The sequence below is a fragment of the Chionomys nivalis genome, chromosome 2 (genome assembly GCF_950005125.1).
Source record: "Chionomys nivalis chromosome 2, mChiNiv1.1, whole genome shotgun sequence".
Lineage (NCBI taxonomy): Eukaryota > Metazoa > Chordata > Mammalia > Rodentia > Cricetidae > Chionomys > Chionomys nivalis.
Window position 1 is genome coordinate 121,698,610 of NC_080087.1, and position 13,174 is coordinate 121,711,783.

Genomic DNA, 13,174 nt, shown 5'->3' on the forward strand with positions numbered 1-13,174 from the left:
TCAACACGTTCAGGGCCTGATTAGGACGTGTCGCACTACAGTTGAGGACCAACCAACCATCCTGTCTTCAAACTGACCAGAGACTGGGTTCTCGGGGTTTCCGGTTCGCCCCTGGTTTCTCTGAGTGTCTGCTTGTGCATGGTTCCACACACCCATAAACACCTTCCTTTAACTGATAGCCTTTTTGTGGTGCTTAAATTTCTCTGCTGCTACCTGTTGTGCTTCAGATTTTTCCTGCCTTTTATTTCTTTAACTGGCAGAGAAATGAACCAATAAAGATCCCTAAGCTTTTTCATCTCTAGACTCTATCACTTGGATCTAGTCTGAAATCCTTAGTCAATCTACCCAGTAGCCCTTCTGTACTTAGACACACACCTGCTATTTTATCTTTACATGGAAAAATATACTTATGATTTTACTCGTTTCTTCCTATAAGATTTTTTTTAATTGTGTTTTCCAAGCCAAACCGTTAACTCACACCCACAATTACAACCCTGAACTACTTACAGTGAGTTCAAAGCCAGCCTGGGCTACTTAGATAACCCTGTCTTTAGGAAATAACCAGGGGGCCAGGCATTCGTGGCGCACACCTTTAATCCCAGCACTCAGGAAGCAGAGGCAGGTGGATCTCTGTGAGTTCTAGGCCAGCCTGGTCTACAAGAGCTAGTTCTAGGACAGGCTCCAAAGCGACTGAAAAACATTGTTTCGAAAAACCAAAAAACAAACAAACAAAAAAAAATAGCCAGGACTACATAAGAGAGACCCTGTCTCAAAACCAAAACACCTCCCCCCCCCAAAAAAAAAGGAAAAAAAATCACAGCTAGGCAATGTTGGCACACCCCTTTAACCCTAGCACTCTGAAGACTGAGGCAGGTGGATCTCTGAGTTCAGTGCCAGCCTGGTCTACAAAGCAAGTTCTTTTTTTGTTTTGTTTTGTTTTTTTGTTTTTCGAGACAGGGTTTCTCTGTAGCTTTGGTGCCTGTCCTGGAACTAGCTCTTGTCCGAGTGCTGGGATTAAAGGCGTGCGCCACCACCGCCCGGCTACAGAGCAAGTTCTAAGACAGCCAGGGCTACACAGAGAAACCCCATTCTGAAAATGAATGAATGAATGATAAAACAATAAATAGCAAAGAAAAAAGGTCTAGTCACATTTAACTGCTGTTCAAAATAGCCACAAAACAACAATCCGCACACAATCTGCCCAGGAAACTGTGTATTAGGGAAAGACAGGAAGGAACTTATCAGGGTTTAAGAAGGTAGCTTAAAAAAAAAAAAAAAAAAGAAGGTAGCTTAATCACTACAGGTTTCCCTGTAATCAACAGCTCCAAAGAATTCCTAGTTGGCATTTTTTTTTAACTTTCTCATATAATTTTTTTTTAACTTTCTCATATAAATCTTTAATATGTGAAAGATACATCCCTCCCCTTCTTTTTTTGGACCCTCTTTGAAAAAGAGTTACCTAGAAACTGCAAGTCAGAAAATGGATTCATTTAAACTTATATGCGAGATCTTGGGCCCTAATAACCCCAGCTGCAAAACCACCCGCTGGAGGGTACAGCGCTAATCTAGCAAAAAAAGCCCCATTAACATTCCTCTCGCTAGCAGACCGCCCCCAACAAACACAACTCTGCGCTGCTTCTTTTCAGGCCTTGCTTTATCTTTTCTAAAGCTACTTTGTAACTTCATTGTCTTCCCACCTCTTCATTCCCACAGAACATTTGATAACACTTAAAGACGGGCTTGGCGTCCAGTCACTAAGTAGCCAGTAATATTCCTGGCAACAAAGGGATAGTTTTATGCAAACAAACAAACTCAGTATTTATTGCACCAAATGAAAGCATAGGATCGGATGGCATCTTCTCAAAGGGTCCTTCAGATCACTGCAGATTGGTCAAATCAACAGGCGCTGAAATTTAGGAAGAGATTTGGAATATCCAACATGACTCCATAAAGGATGAGTTTCAAATAAGGATGAAAATATTTCCAAGATTCAGAACCGGAATGTAAAGACTGAAGGAGGGGTGACGTATTTCTCCAAACAAGTCTCTGTTAAGTGTCCCATTTCTACCACAGCACATACCAAGTACGGCAAATACTTACTTGATTAATTCCCCGTTCTGTAAACTCTTCGCTCATTACCTATTTGTTGATGTTTATAAAAACTGTTTGTAAATGATTAAATGAAAAATATGGCTGGATAAATGTGTTCAATTACATAGGCTCACAGCTCCTACTTGGATTCTAGGGAAGTGTCTATGGAAAACTCAGAGTGGGGTCGAGGAAAAGCTGGCCTTGAGAAGAGCCTGGTATCCAACCCAAACCACATTTTAAACCACAGCGCAGCGGGAAAGAAGACACGCTGGAGCCAGGACCGAGTAGGCTGAGGGGCTCGGCCGCCCGAGAAGCCAACTAAGTTCTCCCCGCGTGGCGGCTGCCGGGGAGGACTCGAGAGCGGGCCGGGAAGGAGGCCGCTGTGCCAGCCTCACCGGAGAATGGCGAAGAGGCGAACCGGAAGAGGGGCTGGAGGCCCGTGCCAAAGGCCGGGGCAAGCGGGAACGGCTGACCAGAGTCTGGCCCCAGCTCGGCGGCCACACTCACCTAGGGTACCCTGCTTCACCGCGGCTTGGCACCAGCTCCGCGCTGCTTCCTCGCTGCGCCTGCTGGGCGAGCGGGCGACCTCAGGTGTCCCTAGCAACCACGCTCCGCCACGCGCCCCGCGCTCCGCCGCCGACGCCGCTGGCCGACTGCCACGAACAGCGCCCGCCCCTAGCGGACAGACCGAAGGCCAGGAAGGGGTGGGCAGGGGGCGGGCCCGAGGCTGGCGCGCCGAATCCCAGCGCTTAAGCTGCCTAGAGAATTGGGGGAGGGGCGGGTGGGGACGCTCTATTTTTTTTTTTTTTTTTTTTTTTTTTTTTTTTTAAACGCGCAGCCTTGGTGGCGCGCTGGAACTCTGCGAGCAGAATTCTGGGAACTGTAGTCCTACAGTTAATGGCTCCGTTCTGGGAATCCACGATTCAATTCATTCTACTAACCGCTCTGGACTCTCTTTGACCTTGGCGCGCCCAGACTCTATTAAAGAATTTCCACTAAAATTCCACGAGTTTGAGACAGATAAGAAGAGTTAGCTCAAGCCACTTTGACTCCCTCCAGCTCACATTTCTCTAAATTCAACCACCTAGAGGGACAGGACTAAGCCGGATATAGCTACAACAACCTGCTTTATGGGCTTCGAGTGACAACTTTAAGAACGTGTGAGTCCCTTCTTTATCTCCCAGCACAGAACAGATCTGCTGCCTGTTTCAGACGTCGTTGGGCCTATTAAATTTTGAGAACTACAGAGACAGTTGGAGGGCAAAAGGATCTTTCTCAGACAGCAAGCTACAGAAATTTAGAGACTAGTCAATGATAAGACTAACCTAATGAAAACAACTTAGATCACAGCAAGGATGCTCAACAAAAATTTTAGGCAACAGTCATTGGTGGATTTTAAACTATTAAAGGATTAGTTACCAATCTTAGATAAGCAAAGCGAAGGCAATTGTCCAGTTCGTGTCCTGATGTGATTTGGATTACACAGCAGTACTTCTGAAATACAGCGTATTTTAGAAAATGTTAAATTTTTTTTGTTTTGTTTTGTTTTGTTTTTCAAGACAGGGTTTCTCTGTGGCTTTGGAGCCTGTCCTGGAACTAGCTCTTGTGGACCAGGCTGGTCTCGAACTCACAGAGATCCGCCTGCCTCTGCCTCCCGAGTGCTGGGATTAAAGGCGTGCGCCACCACCACCCGGCAGAAAATGTTAAATTTTTAAAGATAATTTTAAAAATTGAATTTAAATCCAATCAAGCATTGGCTTTAATTTCCAGTATATAAGATATAAAGAAAAACTACTGAATACTGCTTATAGAGTCATACAAATGCAGAATTTGAACCAATATGCAGTATGAATGGACTTTCTTCAACAAAATGGAAGAGCTGGAAATAGAAGGGGGGGGAAACCTAGTGGTTTAGAGCACACTGCTCTTCCAGAGTACCTGAGTTCCATTCCCAGGACCCATGTTGTATGACTCACGATTGCTGTAACTCCAACTCCATGGGAGCTGACACCTCCCTCTCATGCCTGAGGGCACCTGCAGTCACTTGGCCATAGCCACCTGCCACACACACACACACACACACAGACATAAATATTTTTTTAGGAAAGGAAAGAAGTGTTTTGGATGATGATATGTAAAAGATCAGGTCAACTAGATGGCTTAGCAGATAAAGGTGATTCCCAGCAACCCTGAAGATCTAAGTTCAAGCCTTAGGACTGGCATGGTAGAAAACGAGAACGGACTTCCCAAAATTGTTCTCTGACCTCCATGACTGACACATTTGTAGTAACTTCTTATGAAAGCCACAGGTGACTACACCAAGTATTTCAATATTTTGGTGATTTTGGAGATATTCTTGTTTTCCGGGAAGCACAGAAGTTCTGAGAGTATAAATGGCATAATACTAGAAGCTTGCTACTGTTTTTAAAAAACTACAGGAATGGTAGGGGAGGTGATTCGGTCAATAAAGTGTTGAACAAGTATGAAAAACTAAGTTCAGGACAGGCAGTGGTAGCGCACACCTTTAATCCCAGTACTAGGAGGCAGAGGCAGGCAGATTTCTGGGAGTCTGAGGTCAGGCTGGTCTACAGGGTTAGTTCCAGGACAACCAGGGGCTGTTACACAGAGAAACCCTGTCTCAAAACACACACACACAGAGAGAGAGAGAGAGAGAGAGAGAGAGAGAGAGAGAGAGAAAAGGAAAACTAAGTTCAAGCTAGGAGATGGTGGTACATGACTTTAATCCCAGCACTTGGGAAGCAGAAGCAGGTGAATCTCAGTGAGTCTACAGAGTGAGTTCCAGGACAGTCAAGGCTATACAGAGAGACCCTGTCTTGGAACTGCACCCCCCAAAAAGAAAAAAGAGTTCATCTCCCTAGCACCCACATAAAAAGCTGGGCACAGTTGAACAGGCCTGTAATTCCACTGCTTGGGAGGTAGAGACAGGAGAATCCCATCAACTTGCTGGACAGTTTATCTAGCTTTTTGGTGGGCTCCAAGTTCAATGACAAACTATATCTCAAAAATTAAGATTGGGAGTGATTGGAAGCCACTTCACATTAACTCTCTCTGTACGTGAACATGCACATGCATTAAATGTAAGTAACCAAATAAAATGGTATAGGAATGTCAAAGGGATACAGCTCAATGGTAGAATGCTTACCATTCTATGCTCAAGGTTATAGATTCAGTTCCCCTGACAAAAAACAAGCAACTAAGCATGGTAGAATACATTTTTTAATCCCAGCACTCCAGAGTCAAAGGTAGGTGGTCTCTGCCAGTTCAAGATCAGCCTGGTAGAAATAGAGAATTCTAGGCTGTCGGGGACCAGCCTTGACAAAAATACTTCTCGCCAGGGTAAAGGTGTGGGAATTTAGAAATATAGTAAAGAATATGAAGATGCAAATGAAAACAATAAAATGGAGAAACATATAGGATAGTATTGGGAGGGAATTTCCGTCACTACTGAAAATACACTGCATTTAATTTCCAATTGTTTAAAATACCCTTTACCCCAGAAGGTAGGAGTAAGACAAAAAACTACATTAACATTGTAATGGAAAAATTAAAAATGCTGCAGGATCCCCTGCGGCAGCAGGCAGCAGAAATACTGTAGGTCCCCAAGAGGGGGTAGCAGACCATGTGGTGGCAGGCAGCAGGCCCTGAGAGCAGCCAGTCCCAGGTAGAGACGGCTGCCGGTCCCCTGAGTGGTGGCTGGTCCCAGGCAGGGAGACATGTGGGGCGGGTGGGCAAGAGACAGAGACATGGATAGACATGCTATGCAGAGTGAGGTTGGATATTTATTCAGAGGGTTATGAAGGGAGAAGGGAGAAAGGGAGAAGAGGAAAGAGAGAGAGAGAAGAGAGAAAAGGGAAAAGGGGAGAAGTGGGGAGAGAGACAGAAGCTGCCTCTCCAAGAAGAAGACAGAAAAGAGAGCGAGCTCAGGCCAGAAGCTGAAGATCAGCCTGCCTCAGCAGATGGTGATATGGGAGTGATTTCTTTCTAATCTGTTGCTTTCATTGGTTAATTAATAAAGAAACTGCCTAGGCCCATTTGATAGACCAACCCTTAGGTGGGTGGAGTAAACAGAACAGAATGCTGGGAGAAAGAAGCTGAGTCAGGGAGTCGCCATAATTCTCCCACTCCAGATAGATGCAGGTTAAGATCTTTCCTGGTAAGCCAGCTCGTGGTGCTACACAGAATATTAGAAATGGGTTAAATCAATATGTAAGAGATAGCCAATAAGAGGCTGGAACTAATGGGCCAGGCAGTGTTCAAAAGAATACAGTTTCCATGTAATTATTTCGGGGCATAAGCTAGCTGGTGGCAGGGAGCTGGGGCGGCAGGGAAGTGGCCTGCTGTTCCACACTACAAGATGGGGGAGGGAGTGGGCATGGCTTGTCTCTTAAAGAGACAGATCATTACATTCCCATCTCTTTTTTATAATAAAAAAGCAGGGGTTAGGCACCACAGGTCAAAGGAAACTGGTTTTTTGGGATGATTGGTATTTGTAAAGTACTGTTTATAGAAAATTGTATTGGTACTGTTTCTTGTATATTGATATATTAAATATTAAATGTGAGTGTTCCTACCTCTATTTTTGTATGAGTATGCTTATAACTTTGTCTATATTGTATTGATACATCTACCATATTACATTGTACATTTCTACCTCTGATACTATGACATTGTTTACAGTTAAAGATCATTGTCTTCATATATTACACAGTTGTTTATTCTTTTAGTCTTCAAGTTAGATAGGTATTAAAAATTATATGTTTGTCATATTTATTTTTAAGTTAATCAGGTCTTTTAGTTACATAGAGATTATATTTAGTATAGATAGTATGATCTTCAGCCTCTTCAAGAGCTGTAAAAAATGGCCTTTAATCTAACCTAAAATTTCTGTGCCAACGAGACACAATTACTCCTGACAACACCACTCTACTCCCAAAAAAACGTTAAACACCAAAGACACTCCACTGGGAGCTTGTCTTCTTGACAAAACTGGCCTTTGGGTTAAGAAAAGCCCATACCTCAACTTCTGACAAAGATACAGACTGTCCCTAAGTGGATAAAACAGGATTGTCTTATCCTGCCAAGACAGGGTAGGATAGTTCTAAAAATGGTATGTCAGTTATGTTAGGCCTTAGCCAAAGTTGGTTGACTCAACATTACAAACGAGACTTTGGGTGATTGCCCAGGTAGTCAGTTGTCTCTGTCAATTGTTACACATTTTAAATATCTCTCGATTGTTAAGTAATATTTATTCCCTTCTCAGATCTTTGACGGAGTTAAAGATTATATAATTGTAGTTACTCTCTATGTTATTTAGACTCCTTGAGATAAAATGTTTAACAAAAGTTTTATTCTCAATATTGTTTGTTATATTTATTATTTGTTATTATTGTATATAGTTGTATTTGGTTTAGTTCTATCTTATTTAGACAAAAGGGGGAGATGTAGGGACATAGCCCCACCCATTGGGGGCGTGTTCGCCTCGGGCTAATGTTTACGGATAAATCTGCCAGGCATGAGCCCAGCAGCCTTTTTCTTTTGCTCCGCTTTTCCTGTTCTCCGCGGGAACCTGTGGTCCTGTAAGTCTATTTCCTTATTAAAGCTGTATATATCTATATAATCTGTCTGCATTCATTTGCGCCGCCACAGAATTGGGGTGGTGGATTCTCAAGACTGCTTCCTGCTATTTGTGGGCATCATCTTTGGGGGGAACCTGAGAAGGCTGGGTGCTGATCACACTCTGGCATAGCTGGTCTCTTTGCTCCTGTCCAGTGTTTGTGGCATGGAAATGTCTGGTGTCTCTTATACCTAGTTAAGGTATTGGCAGAACAGAGGACAAAGTTAAGAAAAAAAAAATTTAGGACCAGGGAAATGAGGGGAGTGTATCTGACTTGTTTAAGGTAGATCCTTCAATTTGGCTCCCTGGAACGCACAAGAATTCTTTGGGTTTGTGAAAACAGAAGTTTAGACATATGTCAGAATGAGTGGAACGATTTTTCCATTACATTGGTGCCAAGACTCAAAGGGCTCTCCTGCCACAGTTCAAAGGGTCAGGATCCAAAACCAGGTATTTTCTTCACAACAACCACGTGTTCCGTACGCTTTCGATTGGTGAGTTTCCCCCATTCTACTATGGTCACCTCCCTTAGCTAAAATTGTGTTTGGACTGACGTGGGGTCAGTCCGCCCACGCTAGCACTGCACAATCTGTGCAGTACATTCGACTGGGGGCCCAGGGCCCCTCAGATTCTTCTTTCTCTTTTTTTCCATTTCTTTTCTTTCCTTTTTTCCCTCGCCATAAAAGGCTGCTCAGAGTGACCTCTGGCCTTTCTGGCTTCTGAGTCACCCCAACTAGATCCAGCCAGGCCATAGCACCACACCTGGGGTCAGGAGATGCCCTGCCACGGGTCCTTGTGGTGTTCACGCCGATTTGCACCCTGCCTATATGGGTGTTTTGTGGGTTTTCACAATTTCAGCTGTGGGTAGCGAGCCATCCATGTCCGTCCCCCAGCTTTTTTCAATTCCAGCTGTGGCATGGTACAGCCTTTTTCAATTCTAGCCTTTTGCTCCCCACTGCGGCTTGTGGCATGGCGGCATGTGGCATGGAGGCTCAGCGACAGGGCTGATCACGCCTCTAGGTCTCTCTTATTATTAAACTTAAAATCCTTGCAGCTCAAAAATTGTGGCTTTTTTCATACAACATGTGACTGCTGCCATTTTGACTGAGGTCATGTGACCTCACCACCATCTTAACTGAGGTCAAGTGACCTCACCGCCATCTTAACTAAGTAGCTTTTCTATACAACATATGACCGCTGCCATTTTGACTGGAGTCAGGTGACTTCACCGCCATCTTGGCTGAGAACCAGGTCAGGTGACCAAGTTCTGTCATCTTTACTGAGGTATTCCCTGCCTGGTTCCCCAGTGTTAACTCTGTTGCATGGGTGACCTTACCACCATCTTAATTGAGAGTCAGGTCAGGTGACTAAGTTCTCCCATCTTTACTGAAGTATACCCTCTCTTGTCCCCCAGTTTACTTATGGGTTTTTTTTTTCACTAAATTCCTCTTGTTGACTCAGTTGTATGTGTTTTGCGCAGTGGCATGCCTTTGGTAGGGCCCACCAAGAGCATCCACTTTGCCCAATTCCTGTTCACTCTCTCTGTGTGTGTTCATACATGTAACTTAAATGCACCTGTGCTTGATGTTATAATTGTTCATTGCATCTCATTTCAGACTACAAAAACAACAAGTCTCATGTTTTAAACTGGTATGTACTTTTAAGTCTCTTACAAAAATACTTTATATTTAATCCAACCCTCATTTAAAATATATTAAGCTGTTCTCTGCTATTGTCAGTTCTGCCAATAACCTTATATTGCAAGCAGTTTTTTCTTCTTTCTGTCTTTTTACGAGTGTAAATCTTACCTGTTAAGTTAAGAGCCAATACAGTCAAGCACAGATCCAGCTCTCCAGGCAGATTCTATATGGTAGTTATATCTAATAAACAGCCCTCAACTGCTCAGAGATTTGGGGAATATGGCATTTAAATATTTAATTATTAAAAAACTTTTCATAACAAAAAGAGACAGGTTGGCTCCTAGCAGCAGCACTCTATTTCCTCCAAAGAAGACAGCAGACAAATGGGCACACAACAACATCCATCTTCAATTTGTTTCAATTGCCAAGGGCTGAGCACCCGGCAAAACTGCCTTTCATCTAAACTAAAGATCTCCAGACATGGGAAGAATCACTGGAATCAACAGCCTAGCTGCTCAGGTCAAGGTAGGCTCGTCTTCTTACAGATTTCTTAGCCCACAGGATCTTCTGGAGCCTGGCAGGCCCTTCGATAAACAGCAAAAGGCAAATGTGACCTTCAGCGACCATGGAGGACCCTGAAGAGTAGCTCTGGGTGCCAACCAAGTAAGTTCTCAGTCATTTTTTAATCAGTAACTCAAGTAAAATTTTGTCCTTCTCAAAGATCTCTGATGCAGTTTGACAGCTGAGAGGTTTTGTCACATTAAAAGGACAACCTCACCAAACAAATTTCAGTAAAATACAAATACAAGACCTGCAAGTTATAAAGGTGTGAGGACAAATACAAGTTATCAAATTTCTCTCACATGCTGCCTCCCATAGTCTTAAAAATACCTTTCAAAAAATATGTACAAAAATGTGTCACAGTCATTATACAATGTATGTGTCTAAAACTTCTGTTTTCAAAAACCCAAAGAATTCTTTTGAGTTCCAGGGAGCCAAATTGAAGGATCCACCTTAAATAGGTCAGATACACCCACCTCAATTCCCTGGCCCCAAACTTTTTTTCCTTAATTTAACTTTGTTCTTTGTTCTGCCAATACCTTAACCAAGTTTAAGAGACACTAGACATTTCCATGCCACACAAACTGATCAGGAGCAAAGAGACCAGCTATGCCAGGATGTGATCAGCGCCCAGCCTTCTCAGTTTTCTCCCCCCAAAGATGACACCCACAAATAAGCAGGAAGAAGTCTTAAGAATCTACTGCCCCGACCAGCCTGGTCTACAAGAGCTAGTTCCAGGACAGGCTCCAAAACCACAGAGAAACCCTGTCTCGGAAAACCAAAAAAAAAAAAAAAAAAAAAGAATCTACTGCCCCAATTCCTTTGACTTGTGGTGCCTAACCTCCCCCCTTTTATTATAAAAAAAGAAATGAGAATGTAATGATCTGTCTCTTTAAGAGAAAAGCCACGCCCTCTCCTCCCCCATCCACTGAGACAGGCTGATCTTCAGCTTCTGGCCCGAGCTCTCTCTCTTTTCTGTCTCCTTCTTGGAGAGGCAGCTTCTGTCTCTCTCCCCACTTCTCCCCTTCCCCTGCTTCTCTCTCTCTTCTCTCTCCCTTCTCTCTCTCTCTGTTCTTCTCCCCTCTCCCTTCCCCCTCCATAACCCCCTGAATAAATATCTGCATGTGCCTATCCATGTATCTGTCTCTCTCGCCCGCCTGCACTGTCACATGGAGACCTGGAGACCTGCTGCATGGTCTCATGTTCTGTCCCTGCTTGGGACTGGCTGCTTTCCACAGCAAGCTGCTGGGGAGCTTGCAGCAAATTCATTTCAAACATGATACAAGAAAATGAACATACCAATTGACAGTCACAGGCTACGTCCATAGTTAAACATTCTGTTGCAGCTGAATGGTGGAGGCCCACACCTTTAATCCGAGCACTCAGGAGGCAGAGGCAGGCGGATGATCACTGAGAGTTCAAGGCCAGCCTGATCTACAGGCTAGTTCCAGGACAGGCTCCAAAACTACAGAGAAACCCTGTCTCAAAAAATTAAAAAAAAAAATCTGTTGCTAGAACTTAACAAGTCACCAAGTCACACTCATGCCAGCGACCAAAGCACTCTGTGGGCAAACCACTCCCTGGGTAGAATCCCAAGTTATCTCCATAAAGAGAACTGGAACTTAGTTGGATCCTTAGACTTTTGTTTGAGGTAGGAACAGATCTGCTTCTCTATTCCTGGGACACAGGGTCTGGCAATTAGTCACACCTGTTAGACAATAACCTTCAGAGAGCAGAACTCTTGGATCAACATCTAGGTGGGGCCTTTGAGGTAGAAGCACAATAACCTTGTAAATTCCTACTCTCTGACCTTTGGTCAATGTGGAAATAGGCTCATAATTTTGGGCCTCCACACCAGGCCAGCCAGACAGAACTACATAGTGAGACTCTGTCTCAATAAGTAAGTTAATAGATAAATAACCAAAGCAACAACAGTAAGAAATCCCAATACTGTGCTGGAGAGATGGCTCAGCCATTAAAGGCTAGGTTCACAACCAAAAATATGAGTTCGGTTTCCAGCACCCACAACTGTCTCTCCAGCCACCAAATAATTAAATTTTTAGAAAGAAAAAGGGAGAAAAAGAAACCCCAATACCTACGGAAAACACACCTTAGTAGTAAGGAATACAATTGTCATCTGTAACGGTTTGCTCTGTCCCTTTAAGAGACAAGCCACACACACACACCCATCTGCCAAGGCAAGCTGATCTTCAGCTTCCACCCTGAGTCCCTTCCTTTTCCATCTCTGGAAGAGGCAGCTTCTGTCTCTCCTTTCTCCCCACTTCTCTGCTTTTGCTCCTCTCTCTCTCTCTCTCTCTCTCTCTCTCTCTCTCTCTCTCTCTCTCTCCCCTCTTTCCCATTTTCCCCTTCCCTTCCATAACCCACTAAATAAATATCCAACCTCACTCTGCATGATGTGCCTATCCATGTCTCTGTCTCTCACCTGCTGTGTGGCTTCCTGCATGGGACCTGTCTATGGGTCTCAGTCTTTCACCCACCATGCAGTTCCCTTCCTGGGACTCACTGCCCCTCGTGGCCTGCAGGCCACACAGGGGCTCCCTGCCTGGGACTTAGCTGCCTTCATGACCTGCCGTGGTTTCAGGACCCGCTGCCTGCCACCACTTCGGGGACCTGCAGCATTTCTGGTGCTGCACCCTACCAGGAACCTGCAGCATTTTCTTTTACCATTACATCATCTAGGTATTTTCTTATCCTCTGTTTGGTTTGGTTTGATTTGGTTTGGTTTTTGAGACTGGGTTTCTTTGTATAGCCTTGTCTTTCCTGGAACTCACTCTGTCGACCCAGCTTGCCTCAAACTTAGAGATCATCTGCCTCTGCCTCCTAAGTGCTGGGATTAAAGGTGTGTGCCACCACCACCTGCCACCATCACCCAACCCAGTCAGGTTTTAGTTTCTAATACTTTTTTCCATGAAAGGGAACGAAGCATCTTTGGAAAAGAGATTGATTCTAGGCCCAGCAGAAAATATATGAGCCTGGAGTATCTTGTCATCGGTGAAGGAAGCCTTGCACAGCACACAGCCACATGCACACAAAACCTCCCACAACGGTAGGAAAGAAGTGTGTCACTGAACTAATTGAAAGAGCTCCCAACAGACAAGGCTAAAACAAATTAAAAACAAAGTAAAGAAATTCTACTTCCTAACCCAAATAGACAGGTGTCCTTGGAATCATTTGGCACCTTGACAGAAAGGACAAAGCTGAAGAGAAGAAATCTTAAGTATGTAGA

General features: G+C 44.1%; 1 protein-coding gene across 4 annotated transcripts in view; it reads right to left on the minus strand.

The window, feature by feature from the left end:
* Positions 1 to 2,737, minus strand: part of Ttll4 (tubulin tyrosine ligase like 4) — a 45,548-nt gene extending 42,811 nt beyond the window's left edge. For 3 of the 4 annotated variants that reach the window (XM_057759308.1, XM_057759298.1, XM_057759280.1), the window contains exon 1: positions 2,599 to 2,705. The gene's annotated coding sequence lies outside the window, so the exon portion shown is untranslated. Of the gene's footprint in view, positions 1 to 2,598 lie in introns of all 4 variants that reach the window. The other variant, XM_057759287.1, reaches the window with a different exon arrangement.
* Positions 2,738 to 13,174: the final 10,437 nt, after the last annotated feature.